Here is an 18,814-nt window from a genome sequence, read left to right on the forward strand (position 1 = left end):
AAAAGCTCTTTAATCTACACTTGGTACTCTTCAGTAAGTCCTTTTTCCCTGAACTACTTGCCAGAGTGGATTCTGCTGCTTCCCCCTACTAGTAAGAACCCTGACCACTCTTATCTTTGCATCAACTCTTCCCTCCATGTGAAACGTCCTCCCTCAAAATCATTCCATTTGCAAAAGTTACCCACTTACTCCACAAAGAGATTTACAGAAAGAGGAGTTAATCACAGAGGAAAGGAAGAAAATCAACTTGACAGAGGAGCCCTGAAAGATGAGCAATATGACATCTGGCACAGAAGGGACAAGGAAGAAGAAAGGGATATTTCAACCATAAAGAACAACGCTCACAAAGGCAATAAGGGGCCTCTGGCCACCAAGGACTGGCCCTGCAAATTCCCAACTTCTTAGAGTCGGAAATGATGCCACAGTATCTAATGGTTTTTGCTCAATAAATTAATGTTAAATACAAACAACTTTTACAGCCAGTTATCAGTAATTACTAAGCACTAATAACTAAAAAAAAAAAAAAAGCTACACTAGGAGCTATAGGAAAGTAACCATAGCAGGGGTCACAATCCCCCACTCTTGATGATTGACAATGCATAGGGAAACAAAGATATCTGAAAAGATCAAGGACGTGACACAAATGCTATAAAGACAAGTACAAATTCATATGAACAGCTTAAAGAAAGAAAGATTCAAGTCACTGGAGTATCTAAAAGTAGGTGTTCTTCAGGGAAAATTTCCCTAAGAGAATTCATTTATCCACCGAAAACTTGCTAAAAACACTAAAAATTATTCTAGATGCTGAGGATAAAGGGATGCAAGCAGACAGGTCCTTGCTTTCACAAGGCTAGTCTCACTGGAGGAGAACTAGGGCCAAAGGTTTCAAGGACAAGGCTGTAAGTGAAAGCACTGATCATCAGATTCATTCTAGCGTCCTTTACCCTGTAACCATAATAATGCTTGCCAGTATTTATTAAGCACTTGTTATGTACCAGAATCTACTGAGTGCTTTACAAGCATTATCCCATGGAATCCTAGTAACAAACCTCTACAGCAGGTATTATCATTAGCAGCATTTTAAGAATAAGGAAACTAAAATTAGAGATTAAGGAACTCCCCCCAGAGCACACAGTCAGGAAGTGGCAGGGCCTCAGGATTCAAAGTCAGGCCTGTGGCAGAGGTTTGCACTGCCATGCGATATTCAGAGAGGACAACATTATATTTCCATGAGACAGAACATTGTTAAAAGGGGAGGCATGGAATTATTCATCTGGCATGAGCTTTATCGTCTCTGAAGAGTTTCCCTCCCTCCCCCCCAACTCATGAAATGAGGAGTTACACTCCCTAAGCTAGGGTCACTTTTCAGCTTCTGTTTCCATGGTTTCAAAAACAATGGGAAAAGGTATTCAGGTGCTTAGTCCAATTGTTGTGAGTGAAAAGGTCCTTTGAAGGCTGGCACCGCACAGCTCTTAGCCACCAGCTGGGACCATGCTCTTCCAGGCCGTCATTAAGGGGCACATTAGCAATATAGTAATTACTATAAACAGCTGTAGCACAAACCTCCAGCAGATAGGAGGCTGGAGGCTCAAGAACAAAGAGGGAGCCAGGAAAGCAGTGATTGGCTGACCTGGATTCGTTTAGGTCAGGCGTGGCATTTGGTCCTTCAGCATTTCTAAGTTCTCATGAATGTGGATGCTCAGGCAGCAGCCCAAAACCTTCCTCATTTCCATCTCAATCTCCAGAAAGAATTACAATGAGAACAAGAGCCATCGGGGCAGACAACGGACTCTGAATATTAAAGCAGAACCCTGGCAGGAGCTGGCAAAAGGAAGAAGAGAGGTTTTCCTTTTGGACCTAACAAAGGATATCGGCAAACCCTACTCACCCACCTGCCGTAATAGCTCTGTACCAAACACTCTTTTCAAAGAGCTTTTCCAAATCCCTTCCATTATTATTCACTTCTTATCTCTCTGCATTATTAGATATTTTATTAGATATCTCCCATGTATCAGATTCTCAGGCAGGCCCCACAGGAATATAATGAATAAGCACAACCCCAACCTCAGGGAACGAAATCCCATGGGGTACAGGTACATACAGAGGGATTCTTGCTATCTGAGGACAACTAATATCCACAAATGCCATTTAAGTTAACTCATTAGGGATCAAAGTTCCCTAATAATTTTTTTTTAACTTGTTTGGGCCTTTAACTTATCAAGATAAACACAAAACAACATTTTTATAATTCTTGATTTAACAAAATTTAAGTTATAATTGCCACGAAGGTAATTCCTAAAACAAAGAACATCTGTCACTTCACATTTGGCTTTCAACACACGTTGAACAAGAGGATCAATTTTGTCAAAATATTCAAGAGCTTCGCCAGTTTTTCCCTAGAGTCTCTCTTAATTCTTTGTTACTCGAATCATTGTCCTCTGAATCTCCTATTATGTCATTACTCATGCTAATTTGCCCTTCAATGTAAACTGGCCTAACTTTACCTAACCCTCATTTATCAATTTTGTGTGTTTCAAGCCATTCTCCAATATCACTTTATTTCACATGCATAAATTTCTTCATGTTCTGCAGAAATGTCAGTTTTCACTTTAGAATCTATTTGCATTGTATTATTGGATGTTAGTCCTATCATTAGAAAGGCATTTATTGACAAGGTAATGGTAAGCCCAATGGTCACCTGGGAGGGATGTCTCAGTGGGGACTAATTTTATGAGTGATCAGTTCCTATGGATAACAAACAAACTTCTATATACCTAATTATAGTGCAAAGAATGGGGAGAGTGCTTTGGAAATTCAGAAAAGCTTAATAAATATTTGTTGAGTGAGTAGATAAGTAAATTACTTTATTCAGTCATCCAAGAAGTATTTATTGAGAGCCTATTATATGCCAGGCACTGTTAAAGATACAAGGGAAGACACCGAGTCCTACCTTGTCTTAGTCCATCTGGGCTGCTTAAACAGAATGCCATAGACTGGATGGCTTACAAACAAGAGAAATTTATTTCTCACAGTTCTGGAGACTAGGAAGTTTAAGATCAAAGCACCAGGAGATTCAGTGTCTGGTAAGAACCTCTTACTGGTTCATAGATGGCTTTCTTTGCCCTGTGTCCTCACATGGCAGAAGGGGCAAGGAAGCTCTCTGAGGTCTCTTTTATCATGGCACTAATCCCATTCATCAGGCCCCACCCTCATGACCTCATAACCTCCCAAAGGCCCCATCTCCAAATATCATCACATCAGGCATTAGGATTTAATATATGAATTTAGGGCACTAATCCCACTCACCAGGGACCCACCCTCATGACCTCATCACCTCCCAAAAGCCCCATCTCCAAATATCATCACATCAGGCATTAGGATTTAATATATGAATTTAGGGGAGACACAACATTCAGTGTGCATACCCTTCAGGAAATTATAATCATGGACGGTGGATTCAGACTGGAAGCCTGAATAGAAATAATGGCATCCAAGATGGATCTTGAAGAATGAAGAATTTTGAAAGCATAAAAGAAGAAAAGAATTCCAAGCTGGCTGGGCCAGCATGGCTCAGTGGTTGAGTGTCGACCTGTGAACCAGGAGGTCAAGGTTCGATTCCTGGTCAGGACACATGCCTGGATTGCAAGCTTCATCCCCAGTGTTGGGCGTACAGGAGGCAACCAATCAATGATTCTCTCTTATCATTGAAGTTTCTATCTCTTTCTCTCTCTCTTCCTTCCTCTCTGAAATCAATTTAAAAAAAAAAAAAAGAATGGCAAAGGAAATTCCACGGCTGCTAACATCACAAAGAGAGGGACATCATGCACTATAAGCCTCTTGATGAAAGAACACACCAAAACCTATGACGTGGTCATGAAAACAAAACAAAAATCTGAATCTGACCAAGCCTCCAGATACTCACTTACAAGTAACATATACACAGAAGCAAGGAACTTTTTTTTTTTCCCCCCAGACTCCCGTGGGCTCCCTGTGCGCTCAGCTGCCAACCTCCAGGACCAAGGAACTTTCTAAACTATACTAGAAAGATGAAAAATCCAGACAGTGGAAACCTCTACAGGACAAACAATGTGGTTTCTTCAACAAATAAACTGACAGGGCTGGGGACAGGGGATTTAGAGATTAAGAGAGACATGAAAGACACATCAACCAATCTCTCTGTGTGGCCCTTATCTGGACTCTGTTTCAAAGTATTTAAAAAAAAAAAAGTATGACATTTGAGCCACAATTGAATATTAGGATGATGTTAAGGAGATTATTGGGGGATGGGGTGGCTAAGGTTGGGAGGGAGAAATTTGCTTACTATTTAACATTTGACACCATAGGGGTTATTAGGGGCCTGAGCGAGAGCAGTTGTGATAAGCTGGTGGGATAGAGTAGAGTGGAGTAGGCTGCCAAGTAAATAGGAGGTAAGAAACTGGAAGCAGAAGTTGTAAACAGTTATTTAAAAAAGACTGGGTGTGAAGGAGAGCAAAGATAGGATTTAGCTGGAGCCTGACAGGATCGCAAGAATGCTTTTGATTGGTGGGGAAGGGGGAAATTGTTTTCCTTTAAATAGAACTTTTGAATGTTGCTTATGGTAACTCAGTAGAAAGCAAAATGTAAAGATACAATGAAGTGAGGTTTCTAAGACGGAACCTGGGGAAGAAATCTAAAAGCATATGAAGGAGCAGGCCTTTCCTTGAATCACTTCCTTCCTTGTAAAGGAAGGGGCAAAGGCAAAAATGGGTGCAAATCCAAGCAGATACTTAGATTTAATAGTAGGAATATGAAGCTCCAATTTTATGTGCTATGTGAGCCAAAGTCAGAGGCACAGAGAGAGGTGAGGAGAAGGGCAGTGGAGAAAGTGACAAGTGGGGACTGAGGGGAACACGGAAGAAACCCCTGAAGAAAAGCAGCTGATTCCAGAGCCAAAATCCCAGGGAGAAAATCAGGTTTGTAGAAATGGGAAATGAGTAGGTCCCTTAAGACGTCATTAAGAGAAAGGCTGAGGTGGTATTTCCATTTTGCAAATATTAAATCTCGTCAAGAGCCCATTAGGGCTGCAGACCCCTTGACCCAGTATTCCCACCTATGGGAATTTATTCTAAAAAAAATAATTTTTGAAAGGCAAAAGCAATATATAGTATCCTATATAATAAAAGCATAGTATGCAAATTGTCCCCTCGACCAGGAGTTGTCCCAGGAGTGTGATCAGGGGGTGGGGCAGGCCGGGGGAAGGGAGGGAGTACCTGGCCGGCAGCCGGCAGCCTCTAGTTATAGATAAAATTACAGTGTAATTTACAACAGGAACAGAAAGACCCAAATGCCTGTGATGTTTGAATTTTATGTGACAACCAGGTTAGGGTACAGTATCCACTTATTGAATTAGAAGTGATCTATTGTATTGTTGTGAATGCATTCTGTAGAGATGGGACACATCTATAATCTATTGACTTAAACAAAGGAGGCTAAGGCTGGCCCACATGACTCAGTGGTTAGAGCATCAGCCTGTGCACCACAGGGTGGCAGGTTCGATTCCAGCCCCAGTCAGGGTGTGTGCAGAAGGCAACCAAATGGATGTGTCTCTCTCACATGAAGGTCTCCCTCTTTTCTCTCTCTCTCTCTCTCCCCTCCCCTCCCATCCCCTCCCCTCCCCTCCTTTCATTCTCTCTGATAATCAATGGAAAAAAATATACTCTAGAAATAAATAAATAAATAAATAAATAAATAAATAAATAAAAGAGGCTACCCCTCATAATCTGGGTAGGCGTCATCTAGTCAGTTGAAAGGCCTCAGGAGCATAACTGAGATTTCCCTGAGAAAGAATTCTACTCATTATGTTTCTCTGGTACAAGAGATACAATGGCTTTAAGCAAAGATCATCTTAAATTTTATAACGAACACTAAGAAGTTATATGGAGAAATGTTTATAGGTCAAGAAAAAAGGGCAAATAAACTTAGGTCTACATTGTGATTACAACTATGTAACTTTGTATGTTTACATATAAAAGAAAAAAAAGAGTTTATTTATTAGAATGATGGAATCATGGCTGAATCTTAAATGCCTTAATAGTGTTACAAAACAGTTTGTGAAATAGAGCTCTGTTATTTTTAATGGAAGAAAGCTAACATTATGTTAGGCCTTATTGAAGAAATCATACTAATCTAAACACACACACACACACACACACACACAGCTGCCCATTTTGAAATGTTGCCTTTGATAGTAAGTACTAAAAAGAAAGGACCCTCTGGAAGGCAAATATCCCAACAAAGGCCTCAGTCCAGGGCCATTTTTTCAGGAACATGTAATGCCTCAACTCAATTAAAATGAACACCCACACAGAACGGCAAAGTAGCTGGTAATTGGTTTAAGAATTTTCCACATCCTCAGCTGAAGGGCTTGCCTTCAACTTTGACTCAGGTCAGAGATATTTGCACTGGGCAGCTAAACATTTAACACAGTGAGGTCTCTTCTCCTCTCTCCCAACACCAGACACTGAAGGGATTCTTGTATGTTTGTTGAACTTGAGAAAATCAAATAAATGTTCTTAGCGACGAAGTCATATGGACCTCAGTTTGAATGCTGGCTCCACTTTTATTCATTCAATCAAAAAATATTTGAGTGACTACTATATGCTAGGAATTGTGAATACAACAGTGACCAAAAAAGAAAGATACTGTTTATTTTAAGGTAAAAGGTACTATGTTAAAACTTATTCTCTTTGGCCGAAACCGGTTTGGCTCAGTGGATAGAGCGTCGGCCTGCGGACTCAAGGGTCCCGGGTTCGATTCCGGTCGGGGGCATGTACCTGGGTTGCGGGCACATCCCCAGTGGGGGATGTGCAGGAGGCAGCTGATCGATGTTTCTCTCTCATCGATGTTTCTGACTCTCTATCTCTCTCCCTTCCTCTCTGTAAAAAATCAATAAAATATATTTAAAAAACAAAAAACAAAACAAACAAAAAAAAACTTATTCTCTTTGGAGAATGCCTTAAAGAGAAACGATTCTCTGGAGCCTAGGGCAGATAGACATTAATCAAACAATGCCATAGTGTAAACAGTAAGACTGTGGTTCTATATAAACAAATAATTATATGAATGCTGAAGTGTTTAAAGGTGAAGGGTACTGATACATGCTTCGAAATAAGATGGATTGATGAATAAATAGATTAAGGGAGGGCAGATATGCAATAAAGCAAATACAGCAAAATATTACAAACTCTAAATGAAAAATCAAATGTAAGGTATTTGGCACTAAACACCTTAAAGGTCAGTTGTAATGAAGCTGATGATGTCGATTGGTTTTTTTTTTATCTCATTTACCCTCAACATAAGATTGGGAAAAAGAAAAATCACATCCCAAACTCGTTTTTGTTTTTTTGTTTTTTTGTTCTTAAAGATTAGAAGGAAATAGATGAAATGCTACTACCGGTTATAGTTCTACAATAAAACTGATGGACTTTGTTGTGGTGGTGGTTTTGTTGTTTTACCTTTTATTCTTCTGTATTCTTCACATTTTCTGAGAACCATGCATCACTTTCATGTGTCACTTTTACATTAAAAAATATAAATGTATTTTAAAAACGAACATGGGAGGTTGAGTGAAGACACTCAAATTGGAAGAGTGACTACCTATCTGACAAGATTTTAGCTCACTGGACCCTGGTCATCAATTTCGGGGGAGGAGGGGAATGTTTATTTCCGCAATTAAGGAAAATCCTAGAAACAGATTCTTGAGCTAAAAGCACTCTTATAGACCACTTAGTCCTAACTCCCAACTAATAGACAATGTGAGTCAAGCACTTTACAACTTCGCAGTTGCTGTGCATTCTTCCAGGAAGCTGGTCTGATCCCCACAACACTGTAAAGGTTCGGGCAGCTCTGATGTGATGGAAGAAGCATGAATCAGAAGCTCAAGAGTCAGAAGTCAAGAGTCAAATCATAGCTTTGCTATACAGCCTGAGGTAATCCCATTAACTTCTGTTTTCTCTTCTATGAAACAGAGATAAAACAATACCTGTTTTAGCTAACCCAGAGAGTTTTACTACTCCCCGCCTTGCATCTCTCCTCTAGGTGCACTGAACTAATCAGGGTTCCCCAAACATGCTCTCAAGCTGCTAGCCCTCATACTGCTCTATCTCAGGAAAGTGTCTCCTTCCCTCTCTCCCCTCCCCCCCTCCCCACCCCCCCCCACCCCCCCACTTTACTGGGTTACGCTCTGCTCAACTCTCAGAACCCAACTTAGGTGACACTTCCCTTAAGGTTTTCCAGGCTATCCCCATTTCAGGTGGAGTAGATGCCTTTTGCACAGCACAAATCTCCATGTGTCCTTTTTATCTCAATATAGTATTATTGCCTATGGACATCTCTGTTTCTCAACCATAAACTTAAGGGTAGGAGCCAGGTATGTATGATTCATCTGTTTTGTCAGAGCCCATGACAATGCCTGAGGCTTAATGTATTTAGGAAATGAACTTTAAATAAAAATTAAGACATTCATTTTCATATAATAAGTACATGTTTATGCAAAATGTAATATATGGCGGTACTTCTCAATCTTGACTGCATATCAGAATTAGCTATAATCCTTCCAAAATAGAGATCCTGTGAGATTTTAATTAAGTAGACTTGAGATAGAGCCCAGGCAATTTATTTTAACATCTTCAGACGTGGTTCAAATACATGGCCCAATGAAAAACCACTGATATAGCCCGGCCGGTGTGGCTCAACTGGGTGAGTGTTGTCCCATGCACCAGGAGGCGGCTGGTTCCATTCCCAGTCAGGGCACATGCCCAGGTTGTGGGCTCAATCCCCAGTAGGGGGCGTGCAGGAGGCAGCCCACAGATGATTCTCATCATTCATGTTTCTCTACCTCCCTCCCTCTCTCTTCCTCTCTGAAATCCTTAAAAATATTTTTTTTAAAAAGAGAGAGAGAGAGAGATCAGGAAGCATTCTAAAGTGACATTTCCAGTGTGCCACAGCTTAGTTTGAAAGAGTTTAAAAGGAAATATGATATTGTGGCAAAAGTAAAGAACTACATTTAGATTTCTTAAAATGTAGTTTTAAACCAATATTTAGTCATTTACTAATAATGCGCCTCTGAGCAAGCCAAGATTGCTATGATCTGCAGTCTCCTAACTCTTGTAAAATGGAAACACCTCTCTCACAGGACTGTTGTAAAGACTGAACCAACGCAGCAGGGCAAGATGTTAGCCTTTTCCCTGTAGAAACATAAATGTAAATGCATGTACATCTGTCCTCACCCATCGTTCTATGCACAGAAAAAGGGAGCAGGCTAAATGGGGGGGGGGGGGGGGGTGCATTTTAACTCTCACAGCGATATACTTGCCAAACATTACTATATCCTCCATACGAAAAGATTCCAGCACCAGGGTAATGAACATAACACATAACTGGTATCAGGTGGATATCGACTGAAAATGAAGTCTGCCACCTACTTTCAGCAAAACCTTGAACAAGTTCCCTTTGCCAGTCTGAGCCTCAACCTCCTTACCCATGAAAGAGAGGTGCTGGCCATCATCCCGTATGCTTATTCTGAAGATTGAAAAAAGCATCTCACACAGTGTCTGGTACATAACAGGTGTGCAATAAACTGCTGAATAGGTTTACGACTCGCTAACAACTAGCTAGCCAATTTTACTTTTCAAAGGTTTCTTTATATTCAATATTTTACTTAAGTTGCTTCATAACCTTGTAAGCTGGTCACAGAAACTTTTACTATCCCCATTTTACAGTCAGGAGAAGAGGCACAGAGATAAATTACTTCCATACGGTCATGCAGTAATATAGAAACAAATTAAGGTCTCCTGACTTTCTCCTGGTTTCATTATTCCCCCATCTCCAAATTACAACATTAGTCTTTAGGAATTAAAATGACATCTATGAAACAGTGTGTCCTTTTGATAATGTTAAACGTCTCTCTTTACTATACAAAAAAAAAAGTTTTTTCCCTACTTTCTGGTTATGATTTAGAAAGATAAAAAGGGAGAAAGGGCCCAGCCAGTGTGGCTCAAGGGTTGAGCATCAACCCATGAACCAGGAGATCACAGTTCTATTATAGATCAGGACACATGCCCGGGCTGGGGGCTCAATCCCCAGTAGAGGGTCTGCAGGAAGCAGCCAGTCAATAATTCTCTCTCATCATTGATATTGATCCCTCCCCTCCCCTCCCCTCCCCTCCCCTCCCCTCCCCTCCTCTCTCCTCCTCTCCTCTCCTCTCTCTCTCAGAATTGAATTATCTCAGATTAGCAATTGCTGATTCTACCATGATTTTTGTTTTTGTTTTCCCCAAAAGCCTTCAACCTTTTAGTTGAAAATATGTTTAAAGTCTGTTTATTAAAATAATGCTTGTTTGATAAACTATTCCTAAACTGAGGCGAGGGAGGCGGGATTAGAAAGACAGCCTTCTCCCATCTTTATGAGTATACATTACTTTTTATCCCTCACTTTGTCCCTTCATTTTAAGATTTGTCACACCATGTTGTGATATCTTTAACTAGTATGCATATCTGAACACCCTGCCCCAGCATGGGGCTTGGCACATGGTAGGGAAGGACTCAATAAATGTTTATAAATAAGTGAATGAACAAACGAAGCCAATCTCTCAGAGGGAAGTTAGGAAAGGTGAAAACTGGATATTGTATCTTACGGCTAATAAGAAAGTGAAAGAAAAATTATATTTTAAGAGCTTCATAAGGAAGAAAAACCTTTGCGTGGAGTCAAACAGGCCCCTGTAGGGCTTTAAGTATCACTAGAGAAAAACAAAACCACAGGAGATCCGGAAGAGACAGTTTCAAGTTAAAAGGCTCAAAAGTTAGGGTGCTCATTTAGACTTGCAAAACCAAGTTGCAAATTCCTAAGAAACAATCCTGGCCTAGGATATTTCAACAGCAGTTTTCAGGTCTTGACTACAAGAACAAAAGCCAAAAAGTCCTGCAAGCTTAGTGAAGAAAGACAGATATAAACGGGAAGAAAAGCTCAGTCTAAAATAAATTCCCCCCAAAAAATATCAGAATCCACTTGGATTTTCATATTAAAGCATGGTTTCTCTTCAATCTGAGAACTATTGAATAAAACCCCAATGTAGCAGCTGGCAGTAAATGGGACTAAATCATCTTATTCATTCAACAAATATCTGAGTGCCTGCATGTAGTCACTATTCTAAGCTTGGAGAAAGACAGAAACGGGAAGAAAAGCTAGTCAACAAAACAGACAAAATTCTCTGCTCTCAGGAAGCTCTCAATCTAGTGGCAAAAGGAAGGCATACACAGGTGGACTAGAATGGACTGCCAGGCAGTAAGTGCTCTGAAAGAGAAGGGAGGGAGAGGGGGGATGGCAAGGACCTGGTCTTATCAGAAGCAGATCTTTTAACTCAGCGGTTTTCAAACTATCAAGTATCAGAATTACCAGGAGCAGCGGTCGCCAACCGGTGGTCCGTGAGGTCCTAGAGGTTGGCGACCGCTGACCTGGAGGGCTTGTTAAAGCAGAGGTTTTAGAGCAGCGGTTCTCAACCTGTGGGTCAAGACCCCTTTGGCGGTCGAACGACCCTTTCACAGGGGTTGCCTAAGACCATCCTGCATATCAGATATTTACATTACGATTCATAACAGTAGCAACATTACAGTTATGAAGTAGCAACGAAAATAATTTTCTGGTTGGGGGTCACAACATGAGGAACTGTATTTAAAGGCCCAGCCCCAACCACAGTTATTCAGTTATGGGACAAATCATTTGCAATTCCAACAAATTCCCAGACGGCATTGCTGCTGCTGGTGCTGGGACCACACTTAGAGATCACTGTTCTGGCCCAAAGGATCAGACATCCTCTATCATCTCCTGGGCCTTGACTTGCTTCTTCATCCACCCATTCATTCCTTTTAAACAGGTATCCGTGCACGCAACTTTGTTAAGACACTAAAACTAAACAGGTCCTGCCCTCGAGAAATTCACAGGCTAATGGAAAAGACAGGCACAAACTCAAATAATTGCAACAGTGCTGTAGAGAGCTGTAAGAGTGGTGTGTACAGGAGCCAGAGAATAAAGGAGTAACTCATTCTGTGGAGGTAACAGGAGGAGAGACTAAGGACCGCTGCTTCCAGAGGTCCAACAAGCACTCCCCCAGAGGCAGGTAGAGGGGGGAAGGCTGGCGTTGGGGGGGAAAGACCAGCCCAAGCAAAAGCAGCGATAAGAAGAGTGTGGCAGGGGAGTTACAGTGAGGCTGCAACGGTAGGCAGCAGTCTGGTCTCTGAGAACTTCTTATTCAGGTCCGAGTTTGAAAATGCATCCTCAGGCAATGACTAGTCTGGGCAGGGAAACATTTATACGATGGGTTTTGTTTTACAAAGATTTCTCTGGATACACAGTGCTCTCCTTTCAGAAAGCACTGCCTCCTCCAAGCCCAGCACAGGGCCTCATAACATGTGCCTAGTAAATGTATATTGAATGGACTTGGACAAGCTTTTTTTTTTTTTTTTTTAAATATGTTTTTATTGATTTCAGAGAGAGAGAGATAGAAACATCCATCAGCTGCCTCCTGCACGCCCCCTACTGGGGATTGAGCCTGAAACTCGGGCATGTGCCCTGACCCAGAATTGAACCATGACCTCTTGGTGCACGGCTGGATGCTCAACCACTGAACCACACCAGCCGGGCTAGACAGGCCTTTTATCAAGTGCTGTCTTGTGGATGTGAGACAGGTCACCACCTTCCCAGCACGACTCACTGTGGCCAGGACAAACCTTGTAAAACAGGTCCAGCAGCCTCAATTATTGCACACTGCTCCCTGGACTGCCGGGGTCCCCCGGAGATCAGAGCCGGTCTCACTGTTTACATGTCTACCTCACCCACTAGACTTTGAGCTCTTGGAAGACACGGAATGTCTTTAATCGACTCTGAATCCCCATCACCCTAGCAGGAGGCCTGGACACAGTAGCTCTCCGGCCTCCAGTAATGCAGGGTCAAGGGATGGCTAAATAAGCAAATTAAGCAGATAAACCCATGAGCTCCTCCAGGTAAGGATATGGATAAACTTCAGGGAATGTTTCAGAGTCCATATTCCCAAAACCCTCTTTGAGAAGTAGAGTTTCATTAAGGTGAGGTGGATTCCACAGGCACCTGGATGGAGGATTTCCCAAACAGAAACATAACAACAACAAAATATGTTACCGATGCTGTGGTAAATCCTGCAGGCCGCTGAGGGCTCCAGGGAGAAGTTGGCTTTGCCTGCGAGGAGTTTGGGAGTGGATGCTAGCAAAGACTTCAGAGTGGGAGAAGGGGGATTCTCCAGGGGAGTCCTGAAAGCTGAGTCGGTGCTTGGTACCTGTCTGTGTCGCGGGCGTAAAAACAAGCTCCTGGAACTTGAAGGCTGGCAGTAACCTGCTCAAGGTCACAGGAAGGAGGTGAAGTCACAAGGTAAGATCAATGAGGCATCGGTGTACTGTCGGCTCCTGCTTTCTCCTGACAAAGTTGAGAGAGCCCAAACACACAGAAGGCAAAAGTAAAGACTCTTCTCAGGCCCTAACCGGCTTGGCTCAGTGGATAGAGCTTTGGCCTGTGGACTGAAGGGTCCCAGGTTCGATTCTGGTCAAGAGCATGTACCTTGGTTGCGGGCACATCCCCATAGAGGGTATTCAGGAAGTAGCTGATCGATATTTCTAACTATCCCTCTCCCTTCTTCTCTATAAAAATTCAATAAAACATATTTTTTTTAAAAAAAAAAAAAGACTTTTCTCAGGAACAATTCTTAAAGGCTAGTCTCATGAATTTGAATTTTTTCGGTAACCATAGTCCTAACCTTTCCCCTCACCTTTCACAGTGCCAGGGGGGACGGAGTTGAACCAACACAAGCACTTTGCTCCCAACACCCACAAACACCCACAACTTCCCCAGTATTCTTCCAAACACACTCCCTCCCGTGTTTGCTGTTAAATGTTCAAGCCAGTAAAGGCTACAATCGTTGACATGGCATAATGAGCATAAAATAATTCTCTCTCCTCTCCCTGTTGGGGTTAAACTCTACAAGTTACGGCGCATCCCGCCGTGGGGGAGGGGCTGCAGGAGTCCGGCTCCAGCCGCTCGAATTCTTCCAGGAGTGGGACCCACAGGTGACTCCCCGGCGCGGGCAGGGGCGCCCTCTCCACGCACAGCAACCCGGACGCCGCCTGCGGGGCTCCCGATCGCGGGCCCAGGTCAGCGCCGGGGGACCGCAAAGTTGGGGAAGGAGTCGCTCCCAGACCCGGACCTGTCCGGGGTCCCGGCCCCGCCCCTCCCCGCCCGCCTCTTCTCGGGGTCCCGGGCCCCCGAGTCCGAGACCGCGGCCGCGCGGGTGTGTGCACCGGGGGCCTTTGTTGGTCGGACGGAACCATCCACCTCGCGGGCGGCGGCCCCGCCTCCACTCACCTGGCGCCGCCGCCCGCCCGCCCCCGCCGCGGGGAATGAATGGGCCCGGGCCCCCGCCGCGCGCCCCCGCCCCGCGCCCCAGCCGGGCTGCCCGAGACGCCGGGGCACCGCCGTGGCCGCCCTCACCTTCCGCGCTCGCTCGGCTGGACTCGGCTACTCCTCCACCTCCTCCTCCTCCTCCTCCTCCTCCTCCAGCCGGGGGCGGCGGCCGAGCCGGGGGGGTGCGCGGGGCCGCCTCACTTTCTCGCTCCCGCCGCCGCGCGCTCGGGCCGGGCCGGGCCGGGCCGGGGATCCCCTCGGGCCGGGAGGGGTCGGGCGCCGCGGGTGCAGGGGTGCTGCGGGGCGGGTGTGGGGGCTCGCGGGCCGCCGGGCCGAGGTGGGAGAGCGCCCTGGGAGGGGATCCGAGCGCGGAGCGGGCGAGGGGTGGGAGGATGAGGGGAACGCGCCGGCGGAGCTGGGCGCGGGGCGCGGGGCCGGGCAGGGAGGCGCGCGGAGACGCGGTGGACGAGCCGAAGGGAGGCGTGTGCGGGGGAGGCCGAGGGGCGTCGGTAGCCGCCGGCACCTCGGGCTCCAGCTGCAGCCGCGCCCCCGCCCGCTGCCGCGCTATTGTGCGCCGCGGGGCCGGGCCGACCGCCTCTCCCACCGGCCCCCACCCCCTCCCGGGCGAGGCGGTGGAGTCCCGCCCGCCCCGCCTCCCGCAGGTGGGAGGGGGCGGGGAGGCCCGGACAGATCTACGTGAGCGGGGCCGGCCCAGGCGTGGGGGCAGGCGAGCGCCTGGAGTGACGTCATCGGCGCATGACGCCAGAGGCTGGGGAATCACCCGGCGGCCGCATGACGTCATTGCTCCCGCTTCTGTCCTCTTGCCTCCAATTCTACTGCCGCTGGCTCCTTGGACCCGGCCTTTCTCGGGGAAGATTAGGGGGCGATTTCTCGGGGCGATGACGGTCGAGTCAAGGTGGAAAAGACTGCTTAATGGTCTTGGGGTCCTCTTCAGGTTACTAAGCACCACCGCATCAGCTGCTAGACCATTGCCAAGAGCAGAATTTGCAAACCACCGCATCTCCTGTGACCCCGGAGACCGGCATTTAAAATACGACTTGGAGTTCTGTAGGGGGAGGGGCTGGGGAACAAAGAATAATAGAGATTTGAACTGACGTTGAAAAAAATGGGCCTCCTTTCCCGTCCTTCTCCTACCACGGAGACTACGCCCAACCCCTACCTTTCCCTTGAGCTCAGCTTCTGTGTTTCCCGATGCCTCCTGGACAGCATCACTAACCCTGCGCTGTACCTGAAATCCCACCTGTCCAAATCTGAAACATTAGTAACTGAAGGTCTAAAATCAGATGTCCTCCTTCAAATCCCAGCTGTACAAATGTTAGTGACCGGACCTTAACATTTCTAAGAAACAATTTCTCCATAATAAGTAGTACCTGTGTGTCCTTAACATGATCTCCAAGCCTTAGTGTTACCATAATAATAGTAACTACAGTTTAGCACACATTAACACCTTTGAATTATGGCTGTACCTATTACCTTCCCCCCCACCCCCCACCGTCACCCCCTCAAAGGTGCCACTCATGTTACTTCCTCGTCTCAGTCAATGGGCCGCCATCTAGCAGTCTCATAAGCCAGAAACCTGAACATAATGCCTGTTCTTCCTCTCTCAACACCCTTATCAAATTAGTCACCAAATCCTGTACAGTCTCCTAAATATTTCTCAAGTCCTTGCCCTTCTCTTCACTCACTACCATCGCCTGGACAACTGGGCCAGTCTTCAGTCTCTCCAAATTCAATCCATTCTTACTGGTGACCAGGGTAGCCTTTTAAAACCATAAATCTGATGATGTCCTCCCCTGTTTAAACACTCTGGAAGGCTTTTGTTGCTTTCAGGATAAAGTCCAAACTCCTTAACTTGACACTGTTCAACCTTGGTGCTTACATCAGCCTTTCTAGCTTTTATCTTTTGTTCCAGCTACACAAAATGCTACTTAATGTTCTTTGAACACACATTTTCTTGGCTCTGAGCCCTTCTCTCTTTATCTCATTGGCCAATACCTATTCATTCTACAAAGCCCAGTTTGAATGTCATGTTCATTTATTCATTCAACTAATATTTCTTAAATTTCCCTGAGCCTTCACAACGTTGTAATCCTGTAGTACTTCCACGCCTTTTACTGTGTAGTAACTGTATTTGGGTGTCTGACTCCCGGAGCTCCTTGAGATCAAGTCCTGCTCCTACCCATACACTCCATATCCCCGGTATCTAGAATGGTGCCTGACACATAGTTATAGAAGCAAAGTTAAAAATGTATCAAACAAATACTAACATAGTGCTTACTATGTGTCAGATACTGTTCTAAGCATTATCTCCTTTAGGCCTCTAACAACCCTTAGAAATAGACTACTGTTATCCAGCCATTTTATCTATGAAAAAACTGAGGCACAGAGGAGTTAAGTAACTTGACCCAAAATCATAACTCAGTAAATTAATCCTAATCTAAACGTTTTGTATGGTCTCCGTGGCGGACAGAATAATGGCTCCCTAAAAATATTCACATTCTAATCCCCAGAGCCTATAAATATGTTACCTTCCATGACAAAGGGGACCTTGACGGTGTCATTAAATTAAGAATCTTTTTTTAAGGAACTAAAAAAGAAATGTGTTTATTGAGGATACAATCAATATAAAAATCAAAAGCTTATCTGGCTTTAATTGGCTTTTCTTTCTCATGTGGAATGAGGATGGGGTTTTATTTGTACATTTTCTAAGGTTCCCAATCTGTTCATGAAACTTATACAGGGGGAAGCTGCGGGGCAGAGATTCCTTAAGCAACCCATTGGGAGAACTGTTATCAGGGTGGAAGAACTGCTCAGTGCTGCCGACTTCTTCTCCTTCGGCTTCCTGTGTGCTGTAAAATTGTCACCGCCCGCCATGGTGAGCCCAGCAATTAGTGAAAAGAAGCTCTAGAAGCCCACTCTGCCCTCTCTGCACTGCTCCAGGTCCTTCGTTATTTTGTCCACAGCCAGAAGGTCTTTTTGATTTTCCAAAACTCCAGAGAAGTTTTCCAGGAGTACTCTCAGGTCCTCCTTTGTGTAGTAGCCTTTATCCCCAGCAAATTTGTGAAACGTGAACATCCTGGTTTCCATGGGGTGTTCCATTTGAGAAGGCACTTTGGTGAGGTCTTGGAGGAGGTGATGCGGGATCGCTGAGCTGGCTGGGACCCACGGCCAGTGCTAAATTACGGATCTTGAGATGGGGAGGTTATTCTGGATTATCCAGGCGGATTCAATGTAGTCACAAAGATCTTTACAAAGGAAAGCAGAAGAGTGGGGAAGAGGTCGGCTAGACTACAGGAAAGGTCAGATGTGAGAAGCACTCCACTCACCCTTTGAAGACAGAGCAAAAGGGCCACAGCTAAGGAATAAAAAGAGCTCCAGCATGGGCAGGTGTGTCCGTTGGTTGGAACATCCTCCCATACAACAAAAAGGTTGTGGGTTCAATTCCCAGTCAGGGCACATACCTAGGTATTGAATTCCATCCCAGTTAGGGCATGTATGGGAGGCAAGCAATCAATGTTTCTCTCTCACATTGATGTTTCTCTTTTGACCTATTCCCCTTTCTCTCTAAAATCAATAAAACATGTCCTTGGGTTAGAATTTAAAAAAAAAACAAAAAAACTTCAAAAGCTAGAATAGACAAGACAACAGACGCTTTGGAGCTTCCAGAAAGAAACAGAGCTCTGCAGACACTTTGATTTTAGCCCAGGGACACCCATTTCTGACTTCTGAACCACAGAACTGTCATGTGTATTTGACTGAAACAGGAGGATGTGACCACTGAATGTATTACCCAGCAGGTAGTGGGGTAGTGGGGGTAAAGAGGGAGATCAGAGGGTCAAGCCCTTGTGGAGGGAATGAAAGCCAGCCCCACCCCCATGCACATATCCACAAACCCCCTCAAATAACGCAGGCTGAACCACAGCAAATAAAATAATGTGTGTTGTTTTAAGCCATTATATTTGTGACAGTTTGTTACAGCAGCAATAAGAAACTAATACAGGCCTAGCTGGTTTTGCTCAGTGGATAGAGCGTCAGCCTGTGGACTGAAGGGTTCCGAGTTCAATTCTGGTCAAGGGCACATGCCAGGATTTCGGGCTCGATCCCCAGTAGGGGGCCTGCAGAAGGCAGCTGATCAATAATTCTCTGTCATCATTGATGTTTCTATCTCTCTCTCTCTCTGAAATCAATAAAATATATTTTTAAAAAACATGCCCAAACCGGTTTGGCTCAGTGGATAGAGCGTCGGCCTGCGGACTCAAGGGTCCCAGGTTTGATTCCGGTCAAGGGCATGTACCTTGGTTGCAGGCACATCCCCAGTAGGGAGTGTGCAGGA

The 18,814-nt window shown here is 44.8% G+C and overlaps 1 protein-coding gene across 2 annotated transcripts in view; it reads right to left on the reverse strand.

Moving 5' to 3' along the window:
* PAK1 (p21 (RAC1) activated kinase 1) overlaps nt 1-14,585 on the reverse strand; it is a 133,486-nt gene extending 118,901 nt beyond the window's left edge. The window contains exon 1 of one of the 2 annotated variants that reach the window (XM_070425677.1): nt 14,548-14,585. The gene's annotated coding sequence lies outside the window, so the exon portion shown is untranslated. The remainder of the gene's footprint in view (nt 1-14,547) is intronic. The other variant, XM_070425679.1, reaches the window with a different exon arrangement.
* Nucleotides 14,586-18,814: the final 4,229 nt, after the last annotated feature.

The sequence above is a fragment of the Myotis yumanensis genome, unplaced genomic scaffold (genome assembly GCF_028538775.1).
Source record: "Myotis yumanensis isolate MYYU_CA2020_CCGP unplaced genomic scaffold, mMyoYum1.0.hap1 SCAF_10, whole genome shotgun sequence".
Lineage (NCBI taxonomy): Eukaryota > Metazoa > Chordata > Mammalia > Chiroptera > Vespertilionidae > Myotis > Myotis yumanensis.